Genomic DNA, 18,659 nt, shown 5'->3' with positions numbered 1-18,659 from the left:
AGATACAATTTTAAAGTCATTCTAGCTTTTATTATTGTTCATCTGGAAAAGATGCAGGCAAAATAATTTGTTGTGATTCAAGAGCGTTATAAAATAATGAACACCTTAAATTGCATTATTGACTAAATTAAATGTAAAATGTTATTGAAATGTTTCAGATTTATGCAAGTCACAGTCTAGTTACTGGTTTTATAATTAATTAAATTATGAGAAAAAAGATTATACGTTTTAAATAATCAAAGAAAACCAGAGTTTTATTATAATTTTGATAAGTAATTAAATAAGTAGTCATAATCCGAAAATCGATTTTTTGCCTAGTAGGTAACAAATATTTCAACGATTTCCAAAATATGAAGATCTGTGGACCAGGAATATAGTTTATTGTTTCAAAAGCAACAGTCATTTTTTGTTTTAAATATAGTCAAATCTGGATTGAATGTCAATTTTGGGTCTGACGGTTACATAAAATCCACGGTCTTGAAACGTGAACAATCAGGCGTTTTTTGAAGGGATCGTCAAGCAGTTATGTAAGAGGTTGAGGCGGAAGGGGGGGGGGAGGTTACTGGATTTCTTACTAAATATTACAAAGGGGTAGGTTGGGGGGGGGCTGATAATTATCTTTAATAAGTTTTTTTTGTTTGGAAGAAATTTTTCATCAGCATTAGCGTCTTATGAAAATACTTCATTATAAAACATGCATTTCTTAAATTATTAGATTGGCAAACGTTTCGACCACGGATAGGGCTCCTCCTCAGTGCCAGATATAATATTTAAACATATAAGATTTAAATGAAGTTAAAATTAAAAGTTTGGCATTCAGTATTTGGTAAAAAAATGTGTTTTCATGCATAAACTTAGTATTTATATGTCGTGCAGCTCCTCTCTCCCACTCTCCCTCGCTCTCTCCTTCTCGATCTCTCTCTGTCTAATGACGCGAAGATATGATTTGGCGGAATCCTGAAATTCCTTATTTTCTTCACCAAATCAAAGCTGTTAAGCACTCTCGATTTTCAATTTCAATTTTCCCTTTCAATTTTTTTGGTTGTACCCCTACTTGTTTTAACGCAAGTGTCCCGATCTTCTAATAATGCATTAACTTTAGCGTCATAATCTTCTCTTTTCATCGCGACGGTAGTATGACCCTTGTCCGCCTTAACAAAAATAATCTGAGTGTTTTCTATTGCAAATTTCTTGGCCTATCTGATTTCTTTCAAGGGTTGTATGATTTTTAACTTTACGGCGTAGCACGAATTCACAACCCCACATATATTACTCGCGATATTAAGTCTAGAGCGATCCTGAGCTACCGCTAGTATACATTCACTACATTTTCTGGTATATCAGTATCCGACAGATTTTTGAACCATTTATCGTTCAGTCTGGTGTATCATAACATTTTTCTTTCGATTTTTTCTTTGATCAATGCGTGAAAAAAATTATTTGGTGAGGCCCTTTGGTATTTCATTTAACATGAATACCTTTCCAGGATTCCCAACCATCACTTGTCTTCAAAAAGTGAGTCAAAGAGGAAGTGTAAAAGAAAATCCAGATATTGGAGAGTGAACTAAGCAACACTTGACACAAACGCTACGATGGCTTAGGGGATGAAAATATTAATGAAGTTAGCAAGAATTAAAGAAGAAACTTCGAGATGCAAACAAAATACATAATACCAAAAAAATTAACGTTGAATACCAAAAACATTTTAGAGGAAAAAAACAAGCTGTAATGAAAGAAATTGTGGCAAGAAATTCATAATTGAGATTCATAAAATATCATAATTTATTATTACATAGTATTCTTTTAAGATATGATATTGCACGCGGAATTTTTATGTTTCACAGGATGACAAAGCTTGAATGCTTATTAGGAAAACCGCCTTAAAAGAACAAGCACCGTTTTTAATGCAAATGGAATATAGAGTGCGTCAAACAGACTATAATTAAGTTATAGTAGAAAAACATAAGTTGATTCCATCTGTGCAAGCTCCAATTATTGTAAAAAATGGCGGAATGGGAATTTTGAAGCTATTACATACAATGGACAAACTTATGATGCCATTCGCTCTTGGAAGCTCTCATCTTCTTCAACAAAATATCATGGCACATACTTTAATCGATTACTTGAGCTATAAGAATTCCCAGATACACACAAGTCATCGATCAGGTTATTTCTCATTTCAAGAAACATGATCTGGATGCCATTTTCGTTGTAAATGAAAGAAGAGGATACGCTACAGCGTACCCTTATACAGGGAGCAGCAAAAAGATTTGACGGTCTTAAAGTAAAAATAACACAAAGGTTAAGAGTTATAAAAAATGTTGAATTGGTTATTACAGAATGGTGTTAATGGAAATTAAAAAAAATAACATTGGAACAACCGATTTTATCAGTTTAAGATTTGAAGATGAGATCCCCCACCATCACCACCTACTCGCTTAACCGCGCGGTGGCGAAAACTGCCAGTTCATTTTGCCGTTCCCTGTGGTATCCACATATTATCCCTTTCGTATCATGCAAGAAAAACTAAAAAAACATCAAGATCAACTTTTAAATAGTTGAAATTCGGATTTGACGTTAAAATTTCCATTAGAAACTCACGGAGTAATCGCAATACTTTCTTTTTACAGCGTTAAAAATTTGAAAAAATGCCATTAATTTACTAATATGAAAAATGAGAATTTAAACGAATTCTTTACTTTTAGTCCTGACATCTCGTCTCGTAACCTCAAGGACAGACTGATCTCACTTGTATCGTAGCGTTGATGTCTGAAGTTTCCACTGCGTGGCGTTAGCGTCCAGACAAAATTCTTAAAGTTACCGACGAAACGCTTATTAAATGATACTAAAATAAGATGCACTTGAAACCGCCTTTGACCCATACAAATGATAGGTATTTTATGATTTTAAATTTGTAACGCTAGAAAAAAAGTATTGCGATTACACCGTGAGTTTCTGATGAAAATTTTAGCGTAGGATCCGAAATTCAAAAATCTAAAAATTGATCTTGTTTCTTTTTTTTTTAGTTTTTTAAGAAGGAACCGAAGGGGGACTCAGTGGGGCCTTTAAGAGTACTTTGGGGAGGCCGCCTTCGGTTCCATCGGTCCGCCAGAGTACGTGACGTTCTAATTGCAAATTTAAAGTAAAATTTGAATTGCAGCAGCCTAAATGTCCATTTTGCTGTTTTTAAAATATTTTTTTTGCATGGTACGGAAAGGATACTATGTGCTCAGTATAAGGATATGCTGTAGCATATTCTTTCGTCTCATTTGGTTTGGTCGCCAAACAATTGACGAAATAATGGAAATTTGTAATTTCGAAGCAAGAGGAAACATTTTGGAGCATGTTTCAATCGTTCCGATTATGAACACACGTGTAAGAATTATATTATTTATTGCAAATCCTAAAAGTCCAAATGAATCTTGCTGTTCAAAAAGTCGAAGCTGCTTGCGTATAATTTTACGAAGCGGTTTTAGTTGCCCCCGTGTCTTCTTCAAGAAGAAAAATTGCTTTAGATTCCCTCCGCAATAGCTGACCAAAACAGTAACCAATCGCTTGCAAAAATGTGGACTGATTGAGCTTGTGATTTTTGTGGTAAGTAATTTGCCTGAATAAAAGCGTTGAAATACACAAAAATTCCATACAAAAGACAGTGCTCGTACTAATATGATTCAAGCAGTTTCAATATTAAAACGCAGGCAGGGGCAAAGTCTTTCAATTCTGAAACAATCGGAGATTCGTTAAGTTGCAGAGTGGCATGACGACGAAGATATTCACAATTATAAGCATAAGCCCTTGTGAATTCTTTAAAACTGCTTTGTTCAATTCGTGCGACAAGAATATCGATGTTGAACTCGAATTTTAATCAGAAAATTCGAAAGAGGAACCAAGTGTGCCACCTATAGGTTTGGTGTCAAACCTGCCAATTTAGTGGTTAATATCTTTCCTCACTCCCGAAGTGCAATGTTCTGATGTATTTAATATATAACCTTAAAGAATATTGTAACCCTGGCAGACCGAAGAAACCAAAGGGAGCTACTACAAAGTACCCTTGAAGATCCCATTGAGCCCCACTTCGGTTCCTTCTTGAAAAACTCAAAAAAATAGCAAGTTCTACTTTTAAATTGTAAAAATTCGGATTCTGCGTTAAAATTTCTACTAGAAACTCACGGAGTAATGGCATTTTTTTTTGCAGTGTTAAAAAAAAAATGTCATTAACTTTTGCTGAAGGTGACTTCAAGCGCATCCATAACAGCTCAAGTAGTATGTTGCGCGCGAAGTTTACAGATAACATTCTCTCTCACTTGCATCGCAGCGTTGTTGTCTGAGGTTTTCACTGCGTGGCGCTAGCATCCAGAGAAAATTCTTAAAGTTGCCAACGGAGCGCTTATTAACTTCTACTGAAAGAAGATGCACTTGAAGCCGCCTTCGGCCTATGTAAATGACAGATATTTTATTTCTTTAAGTTTTAACGCTGCAAGAAAAAGTATTGCAAATACTCCGTGAGTTTCCAATGCGAATTTTAATGTAGAATCCGAATTTCAACAATTTAAAACTTGATCGTGCTTTTTTTGTTGAGTTTTTCAAGGAGGAACCGAAGGGGGGCTTAGTGGGGTCTTTAAGGGTACTTTGTAGAGGCTCCTTTCGGTTCCTTTGGTTCGGCAGGGAATATAATACATCAAAGATTTGTTCCTGGTCTGTTAGGATTGTCTTGGGTGCTCCCAGGATGTAGATGTAGTCATCGAGCAACCCTTCTATTATTGAACTAGATGTCTCCTTAGCCATCGGCATTAACATTGGGTTTCAGAGGAATGTCTGCTATAATTCCCTCAGCTTGGTTCTTGATTCTTGTTGTTTTTTTGGAGTTGATATATGGGGCATATTTTGGTATTCTTTTCTACAAGATCTTTAGCATGCGCTTCTTCAATGATATTGTTTTTTTTTATTCTTTTGTTAATTCTCGGATATTTTTAACGTATAGGTGAAATCTTAATTGGGGATACAAGTTAGATGGGTATTCAATCATTTTCTATGTGCGTTCCTTTTCTATTGGTGTAAAGAGTGGGTCACCGAATATAAACCTTATCAATGTTAGTTTCTTGTTGATAATTTCATCGATGAACTAGCCTAGTTTCCGTAAACGATCTTCAAATTTTGTCATGTCTTCGTTGTTTATTATTTTCCAGAGTTTTCCGACGGCGTTGGGTTTTGTTTTCAATTTGCCTTGCGTTGGGTTTAATCGCCATGTCATAAAATCATTGTAGAGTTCGGCTTGTTGAGGTGTTTCGGATCCAGGGGGATCATCTGAATCGTCGTTGCTTTCTACTGACTCGCACATTCTTCTGACTTGGATTTAAATTTTTTCTTGCTGTATTTCATCCATGATTATAATGGGGCGTTTAACTGTTGTGCCCAAAGCTTCAATATCTGATAGCTCATCGTCTGTAGTTAAATCAATTCCGTCCAGCGATGGTTGTAGAATATCGCTGACATGGATCTAGCCGTAATCGCCACCGTGAGAGTCGCGAACTAGGGTCTTTCACATTGTGTAACCAAATGAGTGCTTTGTGATAAGTTTGGATTTTAAACTTTTTTCCTAGCAAGTACCTTGATTCGATGCGTCAGTTGTTACAGTAAAAAAATCTTTAAAATCGGGGAACCTTAATACTGGTGATGTTGTTAATTCATTTTTTAATTTTTCACAATCTTCATCACACTTTGGAGTCCAATCAAAAATTTTCTCCTTCTAAGTTCATCTTGTGAATGGTCTAGCTATAGAAGAAAAGTTCTTTATGAACTTCCTCTAATATCCAGCTAATCCGCTGAATGATTGCACGTCTTTATGTGTTTTTAGCTGCTTGAATTCCGGGATTGCCTTGCCCATAATAGATTTTGGCTTAACTCCTTCCACGGTAACTAGGTGGCCTAGGTATTCTGGTTCTGGACGTAGGTACTCGCATCTTGATGGTTCTAATTTAAAGCCTAACTTTTTTATTATTTCCAGGACAGTCACTAAATTTTGTTATGTTCTTCTAGTTTTTTTCCGAATATTAAAATATCATCAATGTAGACAAAACATTCTTTCCCAATTAGTGCTCTGAACGCATTGTCCATCAGACATTGGAAGATAGAGGGTGCGTTTTTTAAACCAAATGGAATCCTATTATATTCGAAATGCCTTTGTACAATGGAGAAAGCTGTATATTTTTTGCACTCTTTTTTCATGGGGATTTGGTAGAATCCTGCACTAAGTTCTAAGGCTGAGAAAAACTTTGCATTTTCTAACTGTTCGAGGATATGGTATATTCTCGGGAGAGGGTGTGCATCCTGCTCGGTGTTTTTCTTATCCATAGTGGGCAGTGAAAAGGTGATTGGGACTCTCTTATTACACCTTTTTCAGTAATTCACTTGTTTCGTTAAGTGCGAATTCCTTGTGTTTCTCGGGTAGTTTATGGGATCTTAGGTTGATAATTTTTCTGGAGTCTATAATTATTTCGTGTTAAGTCAGATTTTTAGAAGGTAGAGGGTCTCCATGTATAGTAAAAAATTGTAAATATTGAGTCACGATTTCTTTTATTTATTCTCTAATTTCTAGTTTGATATGATTTAAGTTCAGACTATTTTGATGTTTTCTAGTCTTTTGAAGTAATTTAAGGGACAATCACCCCCTCATTGGGCAAGATCTAGGTCTCGTGATCCTATAGTATTGTGTATAGTCCGTTAGGAATTTCTTTTTGATTTTTTATCCAAATTACTTGATTTTCTTCGTCGGGTACGTTGGTCTTACAGATTTTTGTTGAGTTTCCTGGTAGGTAATCTCCCTCGAAATGAGGTACTTTCCATTTGTCGATTGTCAAATAGTTTTTGTTAAAGCATATCTGGGATATTTGTGGAAGAATCACAATCCTATTATTCCATCTCCTAATAGTGGAAAGTTTCTTTCTACTATGTGGAATAGTTGTTTTTCCCAAAGTACTGCAGATAAGTGGCTTCCGTCGTATCGCAGTATTCGTCAATCCTTGAGAATTTTTCATGGAACGTAAATGTTTCTTGGTCGGACTGTAATTGATTTATCTTAATTACGAGTATGTTGATTGCTGCTACGCTATCAACTAATAATTTGTATATGGATCCATCACTTATTGTTCGGGGTTGGAATTTAGTGGTTTGTCTAAGCACATGGCTTTGTCGGAGTATTCTATCTTTATTTATTTCCCGTTGCCAAGCTTCAGCTTCCAATACTTCTTGCAGGGACTTTGATAGCGTGGTTGATTCCATGGGCCTGACCTGTGACGAAATATCGTCACTTAAATTTATTATGCAACTTTTAATCGCGCTGTTGTCTTCTATGTCTAGGGCCATTTTCTTTATTGTTCAGGAAGGGTTTTCTGCTTGTACCGCGTATTCGAGGTCCTTATAGGCGTCTTTCAATCAGAATGGTTGTCCGTTATAAGTGCTGTATTTTTTGCAACTTGTTTATATCCTGCCTCCTGTTGTGATTCTCACCGTTAAGTGTAGCAAGTTCTTCTTTCATTCTAAAATTCTCGAGTCTCAGCTCTTGTCTTTCCAATCGCAGTTGCTGGATGGAATCCAGATTTAATGAGGAATCCGGTGCTGTATTCATCGGAGATTATGCTCTCCATGAAGGTTGAGTGTTGTTGTTGGAGGTCATTGCCGTATAGCATAAAGGAATAAGTTCGTGTGATGAATCAGAAGTCTCGTCAGTATCGTTAGTCGCGTAAGCTATACCGTTGTTGTCTCGATACTATTGTTGAGAAAAGGCAGTGCTCTGGAGCACCAGGAGTATACCTTACCGGAAATGCAAAACTTTGCCTCGCCTAACGTGAAATCAACTTTAAATTCACTTGATCTCCTTCCCCAGATAGCAAGCAAGACTTATTCTCTTTGCAATTCGATATGATTTGTTGTTTGTTTTTTTCACTTTAATGCTTACTTTTCTAAATTCGCTTGATGGCTTGATCCTCTCTGGTTGGCAGCAGGCTGTCAGTAAAGTTCCTCGTTGTTAACCTGGATTTGGCCTTGTCTGATGACTGGTCGTCGTTCTTCCAAGCCTTGTTACGCATATGCATCTTCCGCCTCATTGCGTGCCTCGTTCAATTTTTGCATTTCGAAAAACAGGGTGTTTACGTTGTATAATTAAATAAACTCCGTAGGATCCCCTTCCGGGGTTCATCACGAGAATTGTTTTTATAAGATTTCTCTATTTTATCCTTGGTTATAGAAATCGAAAGAGCAATCCTGGTAGGGTCGCGAAAATTTTAAGCATGAAAATGCTTAATAAGTTTTTTTATGTAAGCTCGAAGTCAATGTCTGACTTCGAGCGCTTTATTTGTGTTTATGAGTACAGGTATAGAACTGAGCTCCTCAGAGAGGCGGAACTTTATATATGCTAATTAGACGCCAAGTGGCAGTAATTGTCAGCTCGTAACAAAGACGCATAAAACTAGTTAAAATAAAAACAAATATTACATAAAATCTTTCATAAAAATTCAAGTGTTTGGTTGAAAATTCACCCATTTTGTTGAAAACTCGTATTTTTAATTTTTAAATTAAGTATCTTCATAGAAATTTTACTTCTTACTTAATACTCACGTCTTGATGTTAAAAAGTCAAACTGAATTTTTTGTTAGATGAAAATTCAACTATTTTGTTTTTAATTTGCCTGTTTAATTAAAAATCATCTATTTTTGTAGAAATTGCATCTTTCTTGGTAAAAAATTCAACTTTATTTGTGTAATATCCGTCTTTTTCGGTCTTTTTGGTTTAAGCAATCATTTATTTTGATAGAAAGTTTATATTTTTTGGTTAAGGAGGCATCTGTTTGATTAGAATTAATCTATTTATGTGGGAAATTGTACAATGTTTTTGAGATTCCTTCTTTTTTATTTTGAAATTAATTTTTTTTATTAAAAATTTACTTGTTTTTTTTTTGTTTTGTTAGAAAACTATTCTCGGTTGAAAATTAATTTTCTTAGTACAAAATTAATTTCTGCCGAGAAAAATGTAACAAATTTGTAGGAAATTCTTCATTTTGGTAGAAGAATAATCTTGTTAGTGTAAACTGCATATAAATATTTATATTAAACTATTTTGTTGAAAATTAAACTTATTTTCTTAAATAGAAAATGTACATTTTAATTGAAAATTAATATTTCCGGGTAGAAAATTTGACTATTTTGTATAAACCCCGTCATTAATCTTAAAAGATATTCAGAAGTTTTTAAAGAATTTAAAAGATAATTTAAAATTTGAAAAGATTCCAAAAAATTAAAAATAAAATTATATATGAAAATTTCAGTAATATTCCTATGAAAACTAAAGATATTTTTGAAACTTAGAAAAATGAATTCGAACAGAATATTTAAGAAGATTTCAAAAGATTTCCAAAATTGCAAAAAAAAATTCGAAAATTGTAAGGTTATGTGACACAGTCAAGTACCTATATTGCCGAACTCTTTTTATTAGCTTACTGAATATTTATTTCTAACCTGAGAAATTTTCTTTAAATAAAATATCAAACCGAAACTTTGGAAAGTGAATTAAAGCACAATAAACTTCGTTAAGGTCATTCATTTGGGTAGTCACTTCGATAAAAATTATTTCCGAACAAATTAAAACTGGGAGCCGACGAAAAAGCGAACTCTGGCGGTTGCTAGACGAGGCTCTAACAGCTGGCTCGTCCTACAGACCGGACACCTTTGTTATATGTTGGATGAGGTTTAGTTGAAATATTTTTTTAAGGCTATGTGAGAAGTGGGTCACGTGACCAGATTCCTACCTTACGTCCACTCTTTTAATTTCTCAAGTTATTTTCACACGAATCGCCACATTGTGTGGAAAATTTGGAATAGTAAAAAATAAGCACTAAGAATGGTGGGCCTGGTTCTAAATTTGTAAAATCATGAAAAAAGTTTTTCGTAATAAATGATTTTGTTGTTGCTTTTTCATAATTATTCAAATTAAGGACGAGACCGACTTTTCTTAGTACGTCTTATTTATTATCCCAAATTTTCAACTCGATGTTCATACGTAGTTTCCTGTCGGCTCTTGCACTTTTCAAAGTCTGAGGTCGATATTTTATGTATAAAAAAAGTTCGAACTTTAAAAAAATGTTGAGGTTCAGAAAAAATATTTTATTTTCAAAAAAAGTTCTCAGATTCAAAAAAATATTCAGTGAACTGGTAGAATGAGGTTGGTAATATGGGTATTTGACTGTCTCACATGCTCATAAGGGATTTATTTTTGTTTTTTAGGATTCATTAAAAGTTTGATCAAAAATTTAAATAATTTTAAGCAGGGATCCTAACGAAACTTTCGTTACGGTACGTTATGTTATATTTGAACACAACAAAAGTTTTGTTATTTCAGTTATCGATATCGCAAAGTAAAACGAATGTCAGCATTACTTTTGTTTAGTTACCTTACGAAACTGATGAAACCCAATGAAAAAATATCTAGTTAATGTTATAAGAATAACTAAAAAAATACTGGAAAACCTAAATTATACATGTAACTCAATAATATTTTACAATATCAAGACTACAGTTGCTTCAAATGTATTCGAATGTCAACCGTCCGTCAAGGATCGAAGGTCTTTCTTACGAGGTCTGGGGCCACTCTGTAGACGACTCTCTGGTGCTGCAGAGTATTCACCACGTCCGTCACACATATTCTTCGAGGAATTTAAAAATCTGTAAAAAACGAGGTGCTCCACAGAACTTACCAGGATACTCAAACATATTCGACGAGGAATTTGCAGACCCTGCTTTCTTGCGAAGGCTAAAACCAGTTTCTAAAGAATAAAGGATGGCTCAAGTTTTAACATTTTAACATTTTTCGAAAGCATCTAGGTTCTAATACTTCGAAGGAATCTATAATTCGTAATTATAACAATTTATAAATTTCAAGACCCTGCGTTGTTGTCCAGGCTAAAACGGGTTTCAAAAAGGAGAAAATAATTCAGGATCCCTAGGTACTGAAACATATTCTTCGAGAAATTTTGAGACCTTACGTTCCTGTAAAGGCTAGAATGCATGACCGTGAAAGTAAGGATCTAAATCTGAAAGTTATGATAAGAATTTTGACAATCTAGGTCTAGCTGAGCATTTACTATGAAATTTTGAGACCTTGCGTTCCTGCTCAGGCTAAAACGAGTTTCTCAAAAAGTGAGGATTGTCTGGGGTACCCAAGTGGTTTTCCAGCTCAAGTTTGAACATTTTTCGGAGGCATTTAGACGTTAAACCTCCAGAGTAATCTAAAAATATACATACTCCTAGAGAAATTTATCGTTGGAACGTATGTAAAATTACATTAATAACACTTTTGAAAACTAATTGACTTAACCAAACCATGACGCTAAGCAAGGAAACAAAATTCTTAGAACTTATGTTTTCCACATTCTTTTATTTCTTCTTTTTCTTTTCTCATAGCCTCTAAACAATTTTTTAACTTTTTTTTTAAGTCGTTATCGTTCATACACTTATTTATTTTTCAGAGGAATTAGATTTGTAAAATAAAAATTATCATTCAAAGAATATAAGCAATCAAATTCCCTTTATTTTAAGCAAATAATATTTATTTTATTAGAGTGCAAAATAAATTCACAAAAGAACGAAAAATTATTACTTAACGATTGACCAATCGCTAAAATTGTAAAAATTATTAACATGAAAATACAAAATTGATTAAAGCAAATCAAACATTTTTGATGAAGGCTAATAAAACTTACCTTTTAGGTTATTATAACCTACAATTCACTTCTCTATTTACATGAAAATTCATAGTAATTTACCTTGCCTGGAGTATCTGGATCGTCACTGTCTTCATGCAATTTTTTGTTAATAGTCATTAATGAGAAATAAGCGAAGAATTTTGTGATAAAAAGAAATCTTAATTTCGACATAATAAAATTTTTTTCTGGGACCAGGACACTTCTAGAAAATCCTCTGCTTCATTCGGCTTGACCTAATACATATAATATACATATAATATGTGTATAATATATAATATGTGTGACTAGGGTTGAAGTGGTACCCACAATTATGACCTTTAGATACCTCCGGATGGTTAATGTCGAAATGTATTCGAACAATATTAAAACTCGATCTTTAAGCCAGATACATCATACAAATCCTCGGCTGTATACTTTTTCCCCTTATTCAACTTATGCAATTATTAATATTTATACCGAAGACACGTAAATTGCGGTTTCTGTTTTGTTCTTTTACATGTGAATAACGTTAATCGATCTCTTTCACTTCTTTATTCATAATGTATTCGCTAAGCGTTTACATGACTTCCATTCCCCACAATCTTTCCGCCTATATATATTAGGCTGGGGCGAAAAACCAACATTGTGCGTCCAGGAAACGCCTGGGTGCGGAAAAGTGGCCCAGTCCAATCTAAAACTAAAACATTTAAACATTTTAAAAAATTTAAGGTTTTGCAAAAATGGGCTTAAAATCGATACCCATGCCTTCCAAGGGTGACTTTACGATGAAAAGTCATCAGAGGCTACTTAGAGGTCCGTATCACTCGCAGGTGCTAGTTGACGTTGTCGTTATAGCTTCTTCTTTACATTGTCTCGTCGCTGATTCTTTTGGTGGTAGTGATTATGGTTCTGCCTGCACTCCCCTCTTTGGCTTGTATGCCACAGCATGTCGAAATTCGCAAAGAGAGACTTTGTGCAGTGCCCTATATTTGGTCTTCCAAAAGATTTTGGTCCAAACGTTCTGCCAACGAGGGCTGACGTTCTGCGATGTTGTCAGGAGGTTCGAAGGCAAAAGGGCTGTCTTTCAGAAAAAGACAAGGCGCCTTCATTCGGAGACATTGCCGACGAAGTCCGTTCCAAGCTAATAGTTATTTGGGAATCTGCTTCTTTCCCAACGGTGTCAGAGCAGCGCATTAGGGAATGTCTCACAAATCTTCATAAAAAATACACTACGTTGAAAAATGCATTGAAGAGTAAAACAACTTCTCAAAATAATAAGGATGAAAAAATCGCCGCCTTCAAAGAGTACTGTTCTGAATTATTTAACATAGCCGATTGTAAGTGCGTTGACTTGTCTAGGTACTCCTGTCCCAAGGAAAAGAAGGTTCCAGCCAGTAATGCAAAAAGAGGCAGACTTGAACGGGGAAAAAGTGGGGAAAGCGTTCCTACTGCATCGGTCTCCACATCTTCCTCTACGATTGATATGGATATAGATTCAGATTCCTTCTTTGAGGAAGATGGAGGTGATAATCCTGCTCCTGAAATTAAGGTAAAGCTTGATGCTTCTAACGATGATGAAGATTTTTACGACATACCACGCAGATTTGTGCAGAGAAAATCATCGCAGGCCAGACTTGACTTATCTGAAGCAGCAGTAGTTGCTCAAAGATATGGTATAAGTCAACGGGCTGCGGCACATTTAAGCTCGACTGTACTCTTCGCTGCCAATCGAGCAGGCATGATCTCCCCGATTATTTCTCAAAAAGTACCTGAGTGTTTAGTAACAGATAAAAGTAAGATAAGGCGCGATAAAATTGAAATAGGCTCCAAGTTGAAGGAGGAATCACGCCATGAGGATTCTATTCGTGGCTTATACTTTGATAGTCAGAAAGACGAAACATTCACAGCCTCCGGATTTATTAACGAGGAACACATATCTTTGGTGGCCAAACCAGGTTCTAAATAAGTAGGCCATGTCGTCACACCATCGACCCATGCCCAAGATGTATGTGATTCTATTTATAATTACATAACAGAACTGAATGGAGGCTTCGATGCAGTGGTAGTCGTGTGCTGGGACGGTACAAATACGAATACGGGCTGGAAGGAAGGAATTATTCGTCTACTAGAGGAACGACTTGATCGTCCCTTGCAATGGGTTGTCTGTCTATTATATTTCAATTAGCTACCGTTCAGAAGTCTTTTCGTACTTATTGACGGACCTACCTCTGGTCCGAACAAATACTCAGGGCCAACAGGGGGACAACTTGCAACTTGTGAGACCCTCGATGTTGTAAAGTTTAAACAAGTCGAGTGTGACTTACCTGAGATTGAGCCCACTGATCTCAGCTCAGATCAAAGGTATCTTTATGAGATATCAGATGCCATACGGTTCGGAGCGTGCTCTCCTGAGCTGGCCTCCCGGAAGATAGGCCCCATCAACATGGCTCGTTGGCTAACAACTGCAAATAGAATTCTGAAATTATACATATCAACAAAAAGACCCACAAACAAACTGCAAGTATTAGTTGAATACTTACTCATAGTAGACGTACCTCAGTGGTTCCACATCAGACGGGATAAGTCTATCGCTGATGTGAGTCGGAACCTCTTCCAAGCAGTCGAATTGTCAAGGTTTTTTCCTCTGAAGTACCGAAATGTGGTAAACACTTCCATTAAGACAAACGACTTCTCTGCCATGCCAGAAAATATACTTCTTGGAATGGTAACCGACCCTAGGCGTACCGTTCGCCAAGACGCACTCACCAAAATCCTGGAAGCAAAACATAAGCATCAGACAACTGTTAAATACAATATTGTGCCAAAAATTAATTTTGGAGCTAATAATTACACAGAAATGATTGATTGGGAACAAACAGATGTTTCACTTACCATAACTCCAGTTTTAATTCCTATAACAGAGGATGAACTTACCGCTAAGCTATCGATGGCCGATGGCTTGGTACCCGACTGGGACTTTACATCTTTCCCTTGTCACGCAGTAGCGGTGGAAAGAACTGTTAGACTGGTAAAAAAGGTCTCCAGGCAAGGCATCGGTCCCGAGGCTCGGGACCGACGGATACGCACCACCCTTCTTTCTCGAAAGACTGTCAACTTATTTGACACTAAGAAAGACTTTGTGGGTGTAATTAATGACTCTGAGACCTAAATAAGCACGTTCTACATATGGTTGGTTGTTTGGGTAGGGCGTGGGTGGAGCCCGATGTGCAGACACCTCCACGTGGTGGGCTCTGGGTCACTCGAAGTAGTAGAACTCAGTGAGCTAGGAGCTGCACAAATATTTAAGCGTTTTACTCGAAAATACGCAATTTTGAGCCATTTCCCCCTCCATGAGGATTGGCATGGGGTGACTTCGGCGATTCGGTACGGACCTCTAAGTACCCTCTGATGACTTTTCATCGTAAAGTCACCCTTGGAAGGCATCGGTATCGATTTGAAGTTCATTTTTGCAAAACCTTAAATTTTAGTGCTTTTTAGTGAAATTTCGAGATTTCACCCGCAAAGAACAGACTGAAGACATTATAGGATTCCAAAATTTCAAAGTGGGGTGAGTTTCGGATTGGACTGGGACACTTTTCCGCACCCAGGCGTTTCCTGGACGCTCAATGTTGGTTTTTGCCCCAGCCTAATATATATTCCGTTTTGATTCCTCTAGAATCAAACCGAAGGACCCTAGACAAAGTCACCGAACGCGTCCTCGGGTTGTAGATAGAGGGACTCTGTACAAAGGGTTTCTTCTGAATACGGTTACAAAAATAAATAGGCATTCGCGGACAGCTGTCCTTGCATGCGGGGCTTTACAAGGATGGACGAACCCCTTTCCCTAACTTCCTCTGGGAACAACAATGACAACACCAAACATAGTTCTAGTATGTGCGGTTTGCGCCTACTCTACCACAGCTAGAACAAGCCTGCAACAGAGAAAGAGAGGCGACACTAAGACCAACCGCGGGCAGGCATCCAACAGAGGAAGAGTGATGCTTTATGACCCTGAGAAATGTCAACACCAAGGTTTCTGTCAAGCCTAAATATCTGGCTGAAACGGATGAAGAGCTTCGTGGACATTTTCCCGAAGAATCCGACCTCTGGACTATCAATTATTGTGTGTATAATGCAGCGAGAACTTTGGCCGATACAAACCATAAAACAAAACCAACGGTTGATTATAAGGCAAAAAAATAATGCATCAACTTGCCATAAAGATAGGCGGGGCAACCCATCTTGACTCTTCCAAGACCCTCCAGTTACTGTCGACCACCCGCCCAAACCAGAGAAGGTCGATGTATTTTGGAGAGAAGTCGACGAAGTGCACTTAGACGGGACGAAGACTTAGAACATATAAATAGCTTCAAGGAGCTGTGTGATGCCCTCATAACACCTGATGAAGAATGCCCACCTATCACTGCCAAGGAGATGAAGAAAGTATTGAGAAGGATGAAGGATCTGGTCCGCACCGGGACCAGATTATCTCAAAACCTTCTGGTGGAAGAAGTTTCCTTCAACCTATCTGCATTTGGCCCGTATTTTCGTCTCATATTTAAAGACGGAAGAGCCGATTCCGGAGTGGTTCATGGAAGGGCGCACAATACCTCTGCCGAAAATAGGCAACTTAGCTGACCCGAAGAATTACAGGCCAATCACTTGTCTGAACACACTGTATAAGATATTCATAGCTATCCTAAGTGATAGGATTGTTCGGGCAATTGAACCTATGTGGCAAGAAATGTATGAACAACGAGGCTCAAAGAAAGGCGTAGCGGGATGTCGGGAGAACCTTCTCATCGATAGATGTATCTGCAAAGATGCAGCATTCTACCAGCGTGACCTATCGATGGCCTGGATTGATTATCGGCAAGCTTTCAATTCGACCTCCCATAGACTTATCATCTGTCTTTTGGAAAGCTTAAAGGTTCATCCGCAAATCGTTAGGTGCATAGAGAGATTGATGCCGCTTTGGAAAACAAGATTAACTATCTTAATTGGAAAAAAATCGTGTGACAACTAACAAGGTCACCTTTCAGACAGGTGTCTTTCAGGGCGACACCATGAGCCCACTCCTCTTTTGCCTTACATTATTCCCACTATCTATAGAACTTCGCCATTCCGACGTGTACTTGTGCGGCAAACTTGCAGATTGAAAGTACAAGATCACTCATTTATTTTACATGGACGATCTTAAGATGTATGCTAAAAACAAAGATCAACTATATCTAGCTCTAGAGATTGTGGAATGATATACTAAGGAAATTGGAATGGAATTTGGGTTAGACAAATGCGTCAAGGTTTATTTGAAGCGAGGAAAAATTAATGGCATCCCTGAAGATTCTGAGCTCGTTGATAGAAGCGCTATACGACACCTTTGCGCAGGAGAGATTTATACATACCTGGGCGTATCACAGAGTCGCATTCAGGATGTGACATCCATAAAGGATAGTCTCTGAAGCAGATACAAACGTCTTATCCGGCATATTTCGTCTTCCGCACTCTCGGTGAGGAACAAAGTATCTGCAACGAACATACTTGCCGTCCCGGCAGTACTCTATTCATTTGGAGTAGTTCCATGGACGAAAAACTATCTCAGATCCCTTGATGTCGGGACAAGAAAGGTTATGCATAAGAACAAAAGCATGCATCTTAAACATTCTGTTTTGCGACTATACATCTCACGCCGTCAAGGTGGTTGCAGAATATTGAGTCTTGAATGTCTTCACTACAGGATTATTCTGGGTACAGCACATAGAGTCGAAAATGGAAGAGACCCTCTTCTTAAAATGGTCAGGAATCACGAAGAAGTGGGCAAAGGAGCGTTTCTGTACAAAGCAGCGGAGGAGGCTGCTGAAGCACTCGGACTTTAGTATTAGGGGTGACCAAAATGCATCAAATCTTACCTATCTCGAGTACTCACTCCTGAAAGCCCGGATTAAGAAAGGACAAGAGAAAACCTTTTGTGAACAGCTCTTCGATAAGAGGATGCGCGGTATCTGCCACAGAAGTGTGGAGGATCAGTCAATGTCGTGTGAGCTAACGTTTGCTTTCCTTAAATCGCCCGGATTGAAGTCTGGTACGGAGGGTTTCATTTTGGCATTCCAAGACGGTGTCATTTCCACCGTAACATACCGTCGCCATATTTTGAGCCAAGACATTCCCGATGATAGTTGCAGGGCGTGCCATGCACACCCCGAGCATTTAGCTCACATACTATCTAGTTGTCCAACTCACGCGGGAACGAACTACATTCAAAGGCATAATGCGGCACTAAGAGTGCTTTATTACCATCCCTGTCACTCCTACGGTATTCACCTTAATATCGCTCCTCTAAATGCTCCTAGGAAAATTAAGTCAATTGTCGAGAATGGGAAGTGCCGCATATACTGGAACTTTATATTCTCGACAATTGTTTCTGTTGCTCACTCGAGGCCTGACATGGTTCTTCTTGACTTCGAGAAGCGAACCATGTTCGTTATTAACTTTTTTCGGCACTAGCTGACAAAAATATCATAGCCAAGGAGAATGAAGAGAAAGAGAGGTATAGAGATCTTATAAGGGAGTTGCAACGATTGTACCCGGAATATTTTGTTAAACTAATCGTCCTTATCATCGGCGCTCATGGAGGTGCCAAGCTTTCACTCGTTAATAGCCTGAGAAGCATCCCTGCGTGTCAACAATATGCTAAAACACTTGCGGAAAAAATGCAGAAGGCGGTAGTCCTGGGATCACTCCGTGTTCTCAGGGTGCTCGAAACTTTTGCCGAATCGTCTTATTGATTCCGTTATAGGCTGTAACCACCTATCTCACGGTCGTGAGACGTGGTTTTGGCTTAAATTTTACTGCGATTTCGCTGGGAGCGGGTGCAGTTTTTCAGATTAACAACCGCTCCCGGCGAAATCCTGCGGTTGTTCTTATGACA

At 37.5% G+C, this 18,659-nt stretch overlaps 1 protein-coding gene across 8 annotated transcripts in view; it reads left to right on the top strand.

The window, feature by feature from the left end:
* The window catches only part of LOC117169108 (acetyl-CoA acetyltransferase, mitochondrial), a 260,337-nt gene that overhangs the window by 112,246 nt on the left and 129,432 nt on the right, over positions 1-18,659 (top strand). Inside the window, exon 1 of one of the 8 annotated variants that reach the window (XM_033355267.1) lies at positions 11,049-11,066. The exons of the other annotated variants lie outside the window; for them this stretch is intronic. The gene's annotated coding sequence lies outside the window, so the exon portion shown is untranslated. Of the gene's footprint in view, positions 1-11,048; positions 11,067-18,659 lie in introns of those variants that run through there. 8 annotated transcript variants of the gene reach the window in all.

Source organism: Belonocnema kinseyi, chromosome 3 (assembly GCF_010883055.1).
Source record: "Belonocnema kinseyi isolate 2016_QV_RU_SX_M_011 chromosome 3, B_treatae_v1, whole genome shotgun sequence".
NCBI lineage: Eukaryota > Metazoa > Arthropoda > Insecta > Hymenoptera > Cynipidae > Belonocnema > Belonocnema kinseyi.
The sequence above is the reverse complement of the archived record's forward strand: the minus strand, read 5'-3'. Positions and strand labels throughout refer to the sequence as shown.